Source organism: Pelophylax lessonae (genome assembly GCF_965119305.1).
Source record: "Pelophylax lessonae genome assembly, chromosome: 3".
Taxonomy (NCBI): Eukaryota; Metazoa; Chordata; class Amphibia; order Anura; family Ranidae; genus Pelophylax; species Pelophylax lessonae.
This window is the reverse complement of record NC_138770.1, coordinates 86,194,330-86,211,426: the sequence shown is the minus strand read 5'-3', so window position 1 is coordinate 86,211,426 and position 17,097 is coordinate 86,194,330. Positions and strand designations below refer to the sequence as shown.

General features: G+C 42.3%; 1 protein-coding gene across 2 annotated transcripts in view; it reads left to right on the top strand.

The window, feature by feature from the left end:
* The window catches only part of LOC309551312 (cytochrome P450 2K4-like), a 637,235-nt gene that overhangs the window by 544,965 nt on the left and 75,173 nt on the right, over positions 1-17,097 (top strand). The window lies entirely within an intron of this gene.

Sequence of the window (17,097 nt, the reverse complement as noted above, 5' to 3'; positions counted from 1 at the left end):
CAAAGGGAAGGGGAGAGGAATAGAAGGTGAAGTAGGTAGAGGGAAACAGGTAAATTAGATCAGAGGATGGATGAAATGAAAAGATCGGGCTCTGGATGAGTAGTATTGTCAGATACAATCCGAGGGTGGATAACATGTCTAGCTCTTCGTAAGATCTGAGAAAACCTCAGATAATTTGGACAAAAACGATGGTGTCCAGCAGTCATGGAAAAGAGAAATAGAATCATGCGCAATGGCATGTGATCTCCCCATTTCATAAATGTAATTTACTTTTCTTAGCCATTCTCTAGCCATCGGCACAGAAACGGACTTCCAGTGTAGTGGGATGAGTGATTTAGCTGAATTCAATAGATTTTTGATTAGTCAATGTTTGTATTTTTTTCAATGGTAGAGGATTTATATGTAGGAGGCAACATTCAGGTGATAAATGAAGTTTTGTTTCATTAATCTGAGTGATCAGGGCTATGACTTTTGTCCAATAGGGAATAATGTGGGGGCAGTGCCACCAAATGTAGAACATCATGCGCTGTGATTGTCCGCTTCTCCAGCAGTTATCTGATGTGTGGGAGAACCAGCATTTGAGCTTGTCTGGTGTGGCGCACCACTGAGTGAGAACTTTATAGGTGGTTTCTTGGGTTCTAAAACTTAGAGAGAATTTGAGTGCCAGTATGCAAGCTTTGGTCCATTGGTGGTCTGAGATGTTGATGTGCAGTGCAGCTGTCCATTTGTCTCTAAATCTGTCAGGCTATTGATCTGTTCTTTGTTGTAGCCAGACATGTGAAATGGAGATGGTTCTATCAGCTTTTCTCCTTTGAGGCAGAGTGTTTTAAAAGCCATTAGCAGTCTGTTGAAAAAGTTTGTAGACTTATGTGAGGTAAGGTAGTTACGGATTTGTAGGTAAGTCCAGTATGGAAGATTTTTGAAGTGATAATCATCCATTAGAGCGGATCGTGTTTTGAAGACCCCTGCCTCAAAGAAAGAGTAGCTAGTAAAGGTTTAGCTAACGACTTAGCAAAATGGTATGAGGGGGGCAGGGGAAGAAAAGATATTGTCTTTCAAAATAATGCAGGGAAGGTTTGTAGTGTGGCTCCTATCAGAGGATGTTGCAGGAGTATCCTGGGGCATTTTGATAGTGGGATTCACAGTGTGGTTTCACGTTGGGAGGAAGTAAATGACCTTTCTAAATGTATCCAATCTTTAGTGTCTGCGTGGCAGTTCCAGTCTATCACTCTAGCGATATGAATTGCGTGATAGAAGTATTGCCTGAAATTAAGAAGTCCCATACCTCCTCCAACTTTTGTTTTAGTCATGAGGTTTAAGTTGATGTGGGGCTTCTTGTAGGCCCAGACAAAGCGAGTTTGAACAATTTTTAAAAGTTTAAAGAATGTGGAAGGGATAGTAATTGGTAATGCTTGCATTTATGTAAAGTAATTGTGGTAGAGTTGTCATTTTGACTATTGATGCCCTTCCAAACCATGAAAAGTTTTTAACTGACCATTTTTTAAGATCTTGTTCGATGGATGCCAACAAAGGCGAGAAGTTGTGTTCAAAAAGTTTGTTACGGTGTTGCGTAATCTTTATGCATAGGTATTTTAAAGGTTGGGGTTCCCATTTGAATGGACAGTTCTGTTGTATGTCAGTTAGATCTTTAGTCAGGAGAGATATGTTTAGAGCTTCTGATTTATGATAGTTTATCTTCATGTTAGATATGTATCCAAAGTTGGAAAAAGCTGCTAGAAGATTTGGTATCGAAGTACGTGGGTGGGAAATTTAAAAGTGGAGAATGTCTGCGTAAGCTGGCGATTTGTATTCCCTTTCTCTGATTTTCAGACCTCTAATGGATGAGTAATATTTTAATATAGCGTATGAATGGCTCCAGAGTTATGATAAACAGCAACGGGAGACAGAGGACATCCCTGACGTGTGCCGTTGTGTATTGAAACGGATTCGGACAATGATACATTGATTTTTATTTCGGCAGAGGGTCTATGGTATAGGGAGGAAATCCAGTTCAGCATACGATCACCCAATCCTATATGTCTGCATGTGGTAAACATATAGTCCCATGCTACTCTGTCGAAAGCCTTCTCCGCATCTGTAGACAGGAGAAGACCCCCGACTTTGTCTGAGTGCATTTTGTGTACCAAACTCACCGCCTTAATCACATTATCTCTTGCCTCCCGTCCTGGCAAAAAAAAAAACACTTGTGCTGATCCTATAACCTTTGGGAGGAGCGGTTTGAGACGGTTGACCAGAATTTTTGCTAAGAGTTTCAAATCAAGGTTTAGGAGTGAGATTGCCCTATAACTCGTGCATTCTGTAGCATCTTTATTAGATTTTGGGATTACCGTAATATGTGCCAAAGTTAATGAGTTTGGTATGTCTTGTGATTTGCTAAGTGCGTTGAAAGTTTTAAGAAGAGGGATTTTAGGTAGTTGCATAAATGTTCTGTAGATTTTTGCCTGACTTTAACCACTTAAGCCCCGGAGGATTTGGCTGCTAAAGGACCAGACCCCTTTTTTCAACTTGGCACTTTGTGACTTTAACTGATAATTGCGCGGTCATGCAATGCTGTACCTAAATGAAATTTACGTCCTTTTTTTCCCACAAACAGAGCTTTCTTTTGGTGGTATTTGATCACCTCTGCGCTTTTTATTTTTTGCGATATTAATAAAAAAAGAGCGAAAATTTAGCAAAAAAATGACATTTTCAACTTTGTCTTTTAAAAAATATCCAATATACTCAATTTATGTCATTTTTTTTGGCCAAAATATATTTAGCTACATGTCTTTGACAAAAAAAAATCAATGAGCGTATTTTTATTGGTTTGCGCAAAAGTTATAGCGCCTACAAACTATGGTGTAAATACTGAAATTTACGAAGCTTTAATTTCTGACTGCCTATCTCATTTCATGAAGTGCTAAAATGGCGGGGCAGTACAAAACCCCCCCAAACTACCACTTTTTGGAAAGTAGACATCCTAAGGAATGTTCTGAGAGGCATGTTGAGCTCATTGAATATTTAATTTTTTTGTCAGGGGTGTTTGAAAAATGACTAAAAATTTTTTTTTTTTTTTTTACACAAAGTTGTCATTGAAATGATATATTGCTCACACATGCCATGGGTATATGTGTAATTACACCCCAAAATATATTCTGCTGCTTCTCCTGAGTACAGGGATACCACATATGTGAGACTTTTTGGGAGCGTAGCTGTGTACGGGAGCCGGAAAACAAATCACCACAATCAGAATTTCAAAGGGCGTACATTTTTCATTGCATTTTCTCACTACCTATAACGGTTTAGGAGGCCCTGAAATGTCAAGATACCACAAAACCCCCCCAAATGACCCCATTTTGGAAAGTAGACACCCCAAGCTGTTTGCTGAGAGGCATGGTGAGTCCATGGAATATTTTATATTTTGCCACAAGTTTCGGGAAAATTAAATTTTTTTTTTTTAATTTTTTTTTTTACACAACGTTGTCACTAAAAGATAAATTTCTCACACATGACATGGGTATATGTGGAATGACACCCCAAAATACATTCTGCCGCTTCTCCTGAGTACAGGGATACCCCATGTGTGAGACTTTTTTGCAGTCTAGCCGAGTACAGGACCCCGAAAACCAACCTCCACTTTCAGGCTTTCCAAGGGCGTAAATTGTTGATTTCACTCCTGACTACCTATCACAGTTTCGGAGGCCCTAAAATTCCAAGATAGCACAAAACCCCCCCAAATGACCCCATTTTGGAAAGTAGACACCCCAAGCTATTTGCTGAGAGGCATGGTGAGTCCATGGAATATTTTATATTTTGCCACAAGTTCCGGGAAATATATATATATATATATTTTTTTTTTTACACAAAGCTGTCAGTAAATGATATATTGCTCACACATATCATGGGTATATGTGAAATGACACCCCAAAATACATTCTGCTGCTTCTCCTGAGTACAGGGATACCCCATGTGTGAGACTTTTTTGCAGTCTAGCCGAGTACAGGACCCCGAAAACCAACCTCCACTTTCAGGCTTTCCAAGGGCGTAACTTGTTGATTTCACTCCTGACTACCTATCACAGTTTCGGAGGCCCTAAAATTCCAAGATAGCACAAAACCCCCCCAAATGACCCCATTTTGGAAAGTAGACACCCCAAGCTGTTTTCTGAGAGGCATGGTGAGTCCATGGAATATTTTATATTTTGCCACAAGTTCCGGGAAATATATATATATATATATATATATATATATATATATATATATATATATATATATTTTTATTTTTTTTTTACACAAAGCTGTCAGTAAATGATATATTGCTCACACATATCATGGGTATATGTGAAATGACACCCCAAAATACATTCTGCTGCTTCTCCTGAGTACAGAGATACCCCATGTGTGAGACTTTTTTGCAGTCTAGCCGAGTACAGGACCCCGAAAACCAACCTCCACTTTCAGGCTTTCCAAGGGCGTAAATTGTTGATTTCACTCCTGACTACCTATCACAGTTTCGGAGGCCCTAAAATTCCAAGATAGCACAAAACCCCCCCCCAAATGACCCCATTTTGGAAAGTAGACACCCCAAGCTGTTTGCTGAGAGGCATGGTGAGTCCATGGAATATTTTATATTTTGCCACAAGTTCCGGGAAATATATATATATATATATATATATATATATATATATTTTTTTTTACACAAAGCTGTCAGTAAATGATATATTGCTCACACATGCCATGGGTATATGTGAAATGACACCCCAAAATACATTCTGCTGCTTCTCCTGAGTACAGGGATACCCCATGTGTGAGACTTTTTTGCAGTCTAGCCGAGTACAGGACCCCGAAAACCAACCTCCACTTTTAGGCTTTCCAAGGGCGTAAATTGTTGATTTCACTCCTGACTACCTATCACAGTTTCGGAGGCCCTAAAATTCCAAGATAGCACAAAACCCCCCCAAATGACCCCATTTTGGAAAGTAGACACCCTGAGCTATTTGCAGAGAGGCATGTTGAGTGTTTTGCAGATCTCACTTTTTGTCACAAAGTTTTGGAAATTGGAAAAAGAGGAAAAAAAAATGCATTTTCCTGTTTTTTCTTCATTTTCCAAAAAAAATGAGAGCTGCAAAATACTCACCATGCCTCTCAGAAAATAGATTGGAGTGTCTACTTTGCAAAATGGGGTCATTTGGGGGGGTTTTGTGCCATCTTGGCCTTTTATGGACTTCAAAAGTGTGATAGGTAGTAAGGAGTGAGATCAACAATTTACGCCCTTAGAAAGCCAGAAGGTGCAGATTGGTTTTCCGGGTCCTGTACGCAGCTAGACTGGCAAAAAGTCTCACACATGGGGTATCCCTGTACTCAGGAGAAGCAGCAGAATGTATTTTGGGGTGTCATTTCACATATACCCATGGCATGTGTGAGCATTATATCATTTACTGACAACTTTGTGTAAAAAAAAAAAAAAAAAAATTATTTTCCCGAAACTTGTGGCAAAATATAAACTATTCCATGGACTCACCATGCTTCTCAGCCAATAGCTTGGAGTGTCTACTTTGCAAAATGGGGTAATTTGGGGGGGTTTTGTGCTATCTTGAAATTTCAGGGCCTCTGAAACTGTGACGGGTAGTCAGGGGTAAAATCAGCAATTTACGCCATTAGAAAACCTGAAGATGTGGACTGGTTGTCGGGGTCGCGTACACAGCTAGGCTGCCAAAAAGTCTCACACATGGGGTATCCCTGTACTCAGGAGAAGCAGCAGAATGTATTTTGGGGTGTCATTTCACATATACACATGGCATGTGTGAGCAATATATCATTTAGTGACAACTTTCTGTAAAAAAACAACAAAAAAAAAAAGAAATAATAATTTTCCCGACACTTGTAGCAAAATATAAAATATTCCATGGACTCACCATGCCTCTCAGCAAATAGCTTTGGGTGTCTACTTTTCAAAAAGGGGTCATTTGGGGGGTGTTTGAACTGTCCCGGCATTTTATGCTCAATCTTATCCACACATCACCCACTCTTCTAACCACTTGAAAACCAAGCCTTTTCTGTGCTTTTTGTTTACATGAAAAAATATTTTTTTTTTACTAGAAAATTACTTTGAACCCCCTAACATTATATATTTCTTTAAAGCAGAGGCCCTATAGAATAAAATGGCGGATGTTACAAATTTTTTTGTCACACGGTATTTGCGCACATATTTTCCAAACGCAATTTTTGCGAAAAAAATACATTTTTTTTAAATTTATTGCACAAATACACTATATAATTCCAATTTTTTTGGTAAAATTTAAAAGATGATCTTATGTCGAGTTCATAGACACCTGACATGACATGCTTTAAAAATTGCGCACGCCTGCGCAGCGGCAACAACGTACGTACATTTTTAAAAACCTTTAAAAGTCTCTACAGGTTACCACTTTAGACTTACAGAGGAGGTCTACTGCAAGAATTACTGCACTCGATCTGGCGATCGCGGCGATACCTCACATGCATGCTGAAATTGCGGTTTACATATGACACTAGACCAACGCTTGCGTGTGCCATTGCGCGCAAGCACGGGGGGAAAGGGGGGGGGCTCGATTTTTTTTTTTTTTTTTGCTTTTTTATATTATTTTGACACCTTTCCTTTAATTTTTTTTTTTTTTAAATCATTTTTATTGTTGTCACAGTGAATTTAGATATCCCCTATGATAGTAATCGGTAGTGACAGGTACTCTTTTTAAAAACAATTGGGGTATTTTATACTCTAGATCTCTTCTCTGACCTTAACGCATCTGACCACGCCAAAATTGGTGTGATAAAATACTTTCCCAATTTCCCAATGGCCCTGTTTATTTCTGGCGAAAAAGAAGTCATGAAATGCTCGTAGCCTCCGGCATCTTAGGCCATAGAGATGATTGGAGCCATTCTAATCTTCAATTAGCTCTATGGTTAGATAACTGAACCACCGGCTGCACTCTCGGGTTAACCGGTGGGACAGGAGAGCCCGAGAAAAACCACGGAAGGCTGCGGAAGGCGGTGGTGGGGGGGGGGGAGGCCCCTCCCACTACATGTAAAAGCAGTCTAGCTTCCAATTACCTGCTAGGATTGCTTTTACATGTTAGCCGACCGCTGGCTGTAAAAAACGATACCAAGATGATGCCTAAATCTGCAGGCATCATCCTGGTACAACCACTCAAAGTCCAGCAACGTACCAGTACATTGCTGGTCCTTGTTTGGCATATAGGTTTTTTTTTTTTCATGCAGCCTGTGGGCTGAACGGAAAAAAAGAGAACCTATCAGAAATCAGCACAGGAATAATGCGTAGTATTACTCATCATTAACCGCCCAAACAACCACCCACTGAATTTAATGATGGGTATACACGACACTATCCACGTATACCAAAATAGGATTTTAACTGCAGTGCTGAAATCAGAAAATCACCACAGCTGCTATCAGCAAAGGTATCCATATATGCTGAGCGCAAACGCTGTTTGTGTCAGAATATATAAAATCAATGCGTGGTAGCCGACGAGTACCTGCAAGAGAAACAGGTCACAAAAGAATGAAAAAACAAACAAAGTACATTAAAAAAAGTACATTAGGAAGAGTAGGACATATAAAATGACTGACACAACAAAAGTTTTTGGATTCTCATCATTAACCGCCCAATAAACCACCCACTGAATTTAATGATGGGTATACACGGCACTATCCACGTATACCAAAATAAGATTTTAACTGCAGTGCTGAAATCAGAAAATCACCACAGCTGCTATCAGCAAAGGTATCCATATATGCTGAGAGCAAACGCTGTTTGTGTCAGAATATATAAAATCAATGCGTGGTAGCCGACGAGTACCTGCAAGAGAAACAGGTCACAAAAGAATGAAAAAACAAACAAAGTACACTAAAAAAAGTACATTAGGAAGAGTAGGACATATAAAATGACTGACACAACAAAAGTTTTTGGATTCTCATCATTAACCGCCCAAACAACCACCCACTGAATTTAATGATGGGTATACACGGCACTATCCACGTATACCAAAATAAGATTTTAACTGCAGTGCTGAAATCAGAAAATCACCACAGCTGCTATCAGCAAAGGTATCCATATATGCTGAGCGCAAACGCTGTTTGTGTCAGAATATATAAAATCAATGCGTGGTAGCCGACGAGTACCTGCAAGAGAAACAGGTCACAAAAGAATGAAAAAACAAACAAAGGACATTTAAAAGTACAGTAAGAAGAGTAGAAGGACATATAAAATTACTGACACAACAACAGTTTTTGGATCCTTTTATTTTTCTTTCTAACTGTTCCTTTATTTCTTGATTTGGGAGGGACTGCGATCTTCTGCGATCTTCTCTTCCAGCTTGGGTCTCTCAAAATGTCGATGGACATCCAACATCCTTCGAGACCCTGTGTTTGTGTGCCCTACACTGTGTCGTGCTGTACCCTACACTAATACTCCACTAGTGTATGGTAGCGCTCAAAACATTCCCCGATGCAGAGACCAGGTTGGTCAGGACATTTGGGACAATAATAACGGGTGTCACGCCTAAATCCGCGCCTGCTACAGACACGACATCGTCTTTGGGGTCGTATTTGGGTAGGGGTACTCGGGAGGGCATAAGGAAAATGCCTCTCATGCAGCCGGCTCACTGCATCTGGAAGGGGAAGTTGGGCAGGCATGCCTCCTGGGTACAGGTAGGCAAGGATGACCGCTTCCTGGAATTCCCGGAAGGGTCCAATTCGTCCTGACGCCCTGTATAGGACAAAGGCGTTCAGCATAGCCAATTGGAAAAGGTAAACAGACACTTTTTTGTACCAGCGTCTGGCTTTACGGGCAACTAAATACGGCGCCAAAAGCTGGTCGTTAAGGTCCACCCCTCCCATGTTAAGGTTATATTCGTGGACACAGAGGGGTTTCTCCATAACGCCAGTTGCCGTAGGGATTTGGACTGTCGTGTCTGCGTGAAGGGAGGACAGAACATAAACATCCCGTGTATCCTTCCACTTCACCGCAAGCAATTTGTCCGTTTTCAAGCAGGCTCTCGCCCCCCGACTAAGACGGGAATTTACAAGCAGTTGGGGGAAGCCCCGGCGATTAGGTCGCACGGTGCCACATGCGCCAATTTGTAAATCAAGCAGGTGACTAAATAGTGGCACGCTTGTGTAAAAATTGTCCACGTACATATGGTACCCCTTTCCGGATAAGGGTGACACCAAGTCCCAAACAATCTTACCGCTGCTCCCTATGTAGTCTGGGCAGTTCGGGGGCTCCACAGTGCTATCTTTTCCCTCATAGACACGGAAATTAACTGTATAGCCTGTGGCCCTGTCACAGAGCTTATACAACTTGACCCCGTATCTGGCACGCTTGCTGGGGAGGTACTGTTTGATAGCAAGATGGCCAGTAAATTTAATCAGGGACTCGTCAATGCAGACAACTTGTTCGGGGGTAAACAAGGCTGCAAACCGCTGATTGAAGTGGTCTATGAGGGGCCGAATTTTGTGGAGCCGATCGTATGCAGGGTCTCCCCGAGGACGACAGATTTCATTGTCGCTGAAATGCATAAATCGCAGAATTTGCTCGTATCTCCCCCTGGACATGGAGGCAGAGTACATGCGCATATGGTGAGCTGGGCTAGTGGACCAATATAGCCGCAAATCACTTTGTTTAGTTATGCCCATGTGGAGGGAAAGGCCCAGAAAGATTTTAAATTCGGAAACCGTTATAGGATTCCAGCCGAATCGTCTGGCAAGGTGCGAATTTGGGTTGGCGGCGATAAATTGTTGAGCATATAAATTTGATTGATCCACAATAGATCTGAAAAGATCTTCCGTGAAGAACAGCTCAAAAAAGTTCAGGGGCGTAAAACCAGCTGTCTCCACGTGGATTCCAGGTTGGGCAGTGAATGGGGGAAGTACTGGCGCTGTAGAATCAGTGGGTTGCCAATTGGGATATGCCAGCGCATCAGGGAGGGCACTATGGGCTCTACGGGCCTGTCTTCGAATACGCGGTGGCTGCGGGCCACTACTTGTGCTAGCCACCGCACCAGCTTCAACTGCACTTAGGGGACTCGCCACGTCACCAGGTGTTACTGCAGTGCTGGTTGTACTAGGTCCAGGGTGTACTAGGCCGCTGGCGCTTGCCAGGTCGCCAGAAGGATGAGCGGCACTAGTACCCACACTCTGCTCCATACGAGCACCCTGCGATTCCTGCATCTCAACAACTTCAGAATGGGGTCGGGTACGCCTGGGTCTAACAGGGACCCATCTGTCATCAGAGCTATCTGTCAGGGAGCCGCTGCTGTCATCTGGTTCGTATACTGACCCTGATTCTGCCGGTGAGGCTTCCCCATCGCTCTCACCTGACATGGTCATTATACTGTAAATAGCTTCATCACTGTACGAACGTTTAGACATTTTGGTAACTAAATTTACCCGTACAGTGATGCGACTCACAGGTAATAAAAGCACCTGGTTGTCGAAGACTATTTCAAGCGCTACCAAAAAAACTGCTAATGCTAGCAGGGATCAGGCCTGACTCTGCTAACACAGCGGTTTTGTGTCTTGTGTTTTTTTGTAAGTGACAGTAATCTGTTGATTACTACACTTACCTGGGTGAAAGGGTTAAACGCAGGTGCTGGCCGGAATCAGTGCTGATCGTGCAAACACCGCGTTTTGGGAACCCTAAACTATGGGGGCGCTAGTATAGCTCTGATCAGATCAGATATTGATCTGTTCAAACACTATACTAGAAATGGAAGTGTATGTGCGTGCGTGCGTGTGTGGTAATCAAGGGGTTACTTCTAAACTATGCGCCGGGGATCTGGGGGGGGGGGGTGGCGGGGACCCTAAACCTCCTTTGGGAAAGAAACTAGCTAGCTAGCGCAACCTCAAGTCACAATGACACCAATACAAAATACAGTAAAAACAGTATATTATGTGTGTATTAGTGCTAATGTGACAGAGGGTGTAGGGGTTAACGGGATGTGATCAGGGGGGGATCAGGGGTTTAAATCTTTATTGGAAGGGGCTGGCGGGTATCCTAAGGATAAAAGGAACGGTGGCAAGCGCTAAACCTGGTCACAAGTCACACTTATACGGGTATATAGAAAATGCTATATACTGTATACAGTGTGCGTTGTGGCAGGGGGTGTAGGGGTGATCAGGGGGGGATCAGGGGATTAAATCTTTATTGGGCGGGTGGCGGGGACCCTAAACCTCCTTGGGACAGAAACTTAGTCGCCTGCGCTAATTCTGATCACAATCACACTAATACAAAAATACAAAAACACAGTATATTACGTTTGTATTAGTGCTGATGTGACAGAGGGTGTAGGGGTTAACTAGCGGTGATCAGGGGGGGGATCAGGTGGGATCAGGGGCTCAAATCTTTATTAGGGGGGGGTGGCGGGTAATTCAAGTGGAAAAAGGGGGGTCGCAAGCGCTAGACCTGACCACAAATCACACTTATACGGGTATATAGCAAAATGCTATATACTGTATACGGTGTGTGTTATGGCAGGGGGTGTAGGGGTGATCAGGGGGGGGTCAGGGGCTTAAATCTTTATTGGGCAGGTGGCGGGGACCCTAAACCTTCTTGGGACAGAAACGTAGTCGCCTGCGCTAATTCTGATCACAATGACACTAATACAAAAATACAATAACACCGTATATTGCGTTTGTATTAGTGCTGATGTGACAGATGGTGTAGGGGTTAACGGCGGTGATCAGGGGGGGGTCAGGGGAGATCAGTGGGTTAAATCTTTATTAGGGGGGGGTGGGGGGTAATTTGAGTGGAAAAGGGGGGGTCGCAAGTGCTACACCTGTTCACAAATCACACTTATACAGGTATATAGGTAAATGCTATATGCTGTATATAGTGTGTGTTGTGTCAGGTGCTGTAGGGGTTAATCGGGGGGGCGATCGGGGGTGAAATGTGCCTATCTAAGTGTGTATGTACATGCTTTGTGCTGTACTTACAATTAGATGTGCTCTCCTCTCACGCTGGATCCAAAAAGACCGTTGTGAGGGGAGGGCACATCTCCTCTAAGCCTGTGTTTACATTTCACAGGCTTAGAGGATGATCTGATTGGGCAGGACCGATCAACAGGTCCAGACCAAAAATGATTGGCCTGGACCTGATGACTGATCGGTTCTGACCCCAATCGAGTAATCGGCGGGACCGCGGGTGCGCGCGCGCGCGCACCAGAGCGGCGAAGGCTAGTGACGTCCTGCTACGTCACTCTGCCTGGCCAGGGCTGACCGCCGCAGTATATAGTCGTGCGGCGGTCGGCAACCGGTTAAAGATTTGATGGCTTCTGTTAATTCTTCCTCTCTGATAGGGTGCTCTCATGTTTTGATGTCTGCGGTAGTTAAAGGTGGGATTTTGCTTTGAAGCAGAAACTCCTTTATAATGGAATTCCTGTTACCTTGTAATGAGGCTGGTTTGAGTTGTGGGGGGAGGTTATAGAGACTGGAATAGTAGTTTTGGAACTTATTTGCTATGTGATTGATTGAGCATTCTAGCTTACAAGATTTGTTTCTAATTCCATGTATATTAGATGCTAGTTAAGAATCTTTCAGGGCTCTCGCTAAAAATTTTCCAGTCTTGTCTCCATATTCATAATAGTTCCCTTTATGAAGGAATATAATTTATTTTGCTTTGCAGTCTAGAATTTTTCGAAGCGATTTACGAGTTCCCAATAGTTCTGTGTTTATTTTAGCAGCTAATGAGCGTTTGTGTTGCGTTTCTAGGGATGCCATTTTTTTGGACTAACTTTGTGATTTCAGCTTCCCTTTCTTTTTACATCTTGCGCTTCATTTTATAAATCCACCTCTTAGTGTACATTTGTGAGCTTCCCAAATTGTAATTGAAGCTAGATCGTCTGTAGTGTTGGTTGAAAAGAAATGTGAGTTCTCGACAGAAATGCGTTGATGGATTGTAGGGTCAGTCAGTGTGGAAGAATTTAAAGCCAATTGAAAGCTTTCTGTGTTTGGGGTGTAGGTGTGATGAGTGTCATAGATATAAGGGAGTGGTCCGATATTGATTGATTTCCTATTTTTGCTTCTTTGATATCTACCAGGTCTCCTTGAGTTATGAAGATAGAATCAATACAGGAATATTTGTCATGCACGCTAGAGTAGTATGTATAATCTCTGTCTCCTGGATGTAGTGTTTTCCATACATCAACTAGTGTTAGCGAGCATACTAGCTGAGTCTCTTAAGTATGCTGTATTTGATACTTGAGTGTCCATTTAAAGTGCCCATCAGAGGGTTCAGAGGCACATTGAAATCGCCTCCAAAGATAATACATCCTGAGGCGAACCACTTCAGTTCATCAACAATATGTTTACAAAAAGGGATTTGTGTGGAATTTGGGAAGTACATGTTAGCTAGTGTGATAGGTCAGCCCGCTAAAGTACCCTAAATAAAAAGGCATCTTCCTTCTGGGTCATTAAGTTGTTGTTGAAGGGTGAACGGTGCTTCTTTACCTACCAGGATGGACACTCCGTTAGACTTGGAGGTATGAGCAGTAGCGTGAAAGGCCTTGGTGAAGAATGTTTTAGTCAGTTTAGGGATATGTCGTGTGCAAAACTATTTGTGGCTTGGTTTTTTTAGGTTCACGTAATAATGAAGTTCTCTTTCTAGGAATGCTTAAGCCTCTGCAGTTGAAGGAGATCACTGTAGGATTTCTCCCAAGGGCAGAAAATGTAATTTTTAGGATGTGCTATATAGACTGTAATGTGGAAGCCGTCTCTGTACTTACAGCACGGAACGTAGAGTATATATAGTAGTAGGCTCTCGCGCTTATAAAGTCTTCCTATTCACACCTGAATAAATGTATGTGCAGCAACTTAATAAATGAAGAACAAAAATAACAGTGAAAAATGCAACACTAGCCGCGCACAAATAAGATGAACCAAACTGACATATAATATGTGTTAATATACAGTGCATATATAATCAATAGTGAAAATGCCAAAAACAAATTATTAAAGAATAAACAAGACTACAACTTAATGATCAGAAAATAGTCCATATCCACAAAAAAGTCCAAACAATTAAATAGTAGTGATAAGCAAGAAGATCCAGTGAGATTCCAGTGCTTAATGAATGAGGAAACACCCAGAAGATCCACCACCTCTGTGATCCACTCCCCATCAAATAAGCAACCCACCCCCACTTATTGCCCTCCACTCTCATGGGTAGGGCTGGCAGCGCTATGGATATTCCACCACGGCAATCAGGAAAGCAGCAACCATATATCACTGGTTAATGGGCAACCTCTCTTCCGCTCATTAGCATGTAAAAAAGGGAACAGAATAGAAAAGCCCCTCTAGTGCAATAATGTTAAACCACTTTTATTAAATAAAATCCACTGAATTTCACGTACATGTAAAATACTTGTTAAGGGCATTTATCATACAATAGCCAAATAAGAGGGGATTGGGGTGCTCACTCCGGTCCTAAAGCTGTAGCATTGTATAGCGTTGTATTGCTGGAACCAGAGGGACACCTCCGCTCACCTCGACCAATCATCCGGTGGGTCGTGTGGCCACACCTCCATCGCGTTTCGTCACTTCCTGACTTTGTCGAAGGGGGTGGCCACACATTCTGACTGCCGGACTTATCACTACTTGCAGCGTCCAATCAGGACGCAACCTCACCTGAATTCTTTAACACCGGATGCCGTACGAGTGTCGGGCAATGTTTTACACATATCCTTCTGTGCTATTAACCCTTCCAAAGCCTTATGCCCCACGAATGCTAGCTACATATAATCCTAATGCTCAAGCAATCGTATTGTTCACTATTGAGATCATAACACAGTCTCGCTTTACTATGTGAATTTGAGACCCTCTTTTTTTACTACAGCTGGGCTGGTAACAAAGTCTAGTCGCCATCCGTGTGTTAAATTAACCCCTCCATTGCCTATTGCCATACATTTGGTCAGTCAGAACAATTGAGAAGGTATGTTTCCACAGAATTACTGGCAGTTTGGTGTAATGGACTCAGGAGAGATCTTGACAATATGTGTAAGCATCCAAATTAAAATTAAAATATATAAAAGACAAAAGGCATTCATGAAACTCCTCAACTGCCTAAATAACAAAAAATTAGATATTGCACCCACAAGGTGCATCAAAAGGTGTGTACAACACAAATATAAATGTAAATATAAATATACCTAAAAATTGAATAAAATAATTTTTCCCAGAAAAGGAGATGTTCTTAATTACTCAGTCTAATAATTACTAATAAATATATTAGTAATTATTAGACTGAGTAATTTAGAACATCTCCTTTTCTGGCAAAATTATTTTGGCTGGGGCCTCTGAGTATGTTCAGTCTCACATGGTTGTGGCATGGCGAGCCTTGAGGGGCAAGTCCAGGAAAGTGTCATTGAGAGTAAGGACCAATGTCCTTGACAAAAAGAAGTTTGTTCATAGGGATCATATGGAAAAGATCTCATCCTGATCTTGTCTCCAGCCATTAATTTTAGGCGAGTCCATGATCTTGGAACTTCCTGACCTCAGAATGGAAGGCTTATTATAGGTCAAGCAAGGTCAAGTAACAGTGTTGTTATGATTTTGGTAGGTAAAGAGGTGTCCCTTGGTCCCGGGGTCTTAGGTGATTTTTCATGGAATGATAGGTGTCCTGGCGAGCCAGTTGGATGTTTGTGCATCTTATTTTCTGTTGGTGGGCTTAGATGGTGAGATGAGCGGCAATAGTGGGGGTTCTACCAGGAAATTCTAGGTTTCTAAATTCCATATACCATTCTGGTACCTCAACTTGCGGCATTTGTAAGGCTTCATAGGCAGATGTTAAATCTGCCGGAGTGCGGAATAAATGGGGTTTACCATTGTGAGTGACACTTAAGGCAAAGGGGAATTTCCATCTGAAAGTGTGGCCTTTGTTTTTTATGACTTCCAGTTTGTAAAGTAATAGTGACCAGAGTTTTTGTCTCCAGTCAAGAAGTTTACTTGCTAGTATGTGCAAGGGAGCTTGTTTGTTTTGGTTTTTCAGTTGGGCAATTTTGGAAAGGATCTCTTAAAATTTGCTTTGACCTCTGGTTCTTAATGCTACTTCTATTTTTAAAAAAAGATTTTACGCATATAGGCCTTATATGCAGACCATGCTACAAACTTATCAGTGCCTGGTTGGTCATTCAGCTTAAAAAAAAGAGTGGTGCTCAGTGGTGAGCTGTTGGACATTCTTTTTTAACAAAAACAAGCGTTTGTTGAATTATGCACAAAATAACAACACAAGCAGGGTAATCATCGCACATGTAGAAACAAACAAAGTACACAGAGGTTGGCACATAGGAAAACAATAACAGCGTATGGAAATGTTTTTAGTGAGGAAAACTGTATGGAAACTGTAGCAAAACAGGTGGGGACCATGCATATTGCAGGCACCCAAACTGGCAGGGACTAACAGGGAGTGGGCAAGATCTCATTGTGCATCACAAGGTGCACGTAGACGAGGCCTGGAGCCACCTTTTCCATATTTTATGGTAACAGGACCGGCAACCCCTATTAATGTAAATAACGCTTTTGTAAGGGAGAGAAGAGTTAATATCTGTAATCCAGGCAGCCAATGTGGGTGGTGATGGCTGAATCCACACTCGGGCAATCAACTTCCAGGCACAGAACAGGGTTTCATGTAAAAATCTAATAGTGTACCTGTCTATAACGCCACCAGGGACTATACCTAAAAGACACACCTTAGAATCCAGGGACACAGGAGTGCCCATTTGGTCATCGAGGAACTGCACCACCTGCGCCCAGAAGCCCCAGAGGACAATGCCACAATAAATGACCAAAAGTACCAACATCAAGGAGGCACCTGGGGCAGGCGGGTAGTGGGTGAGTCGGGGGGAGACAATTCACAATTCCAGGCTGTAGATCAAAGTGCTCCTGAGTGTTACTGAGGGCTCTGAGAAATGAGAGCCGCGTCTGAGGATCACGACCGCCGCCGCCGCCATCTTGGCAGCTTACCAGAACTGAAGGAAAAGAAGGCAGTACATTTGTTAGGAGGTTTGCTGTCCTTCCTCCTTTTGGACATGGCGCTTTTCTGGTGCTG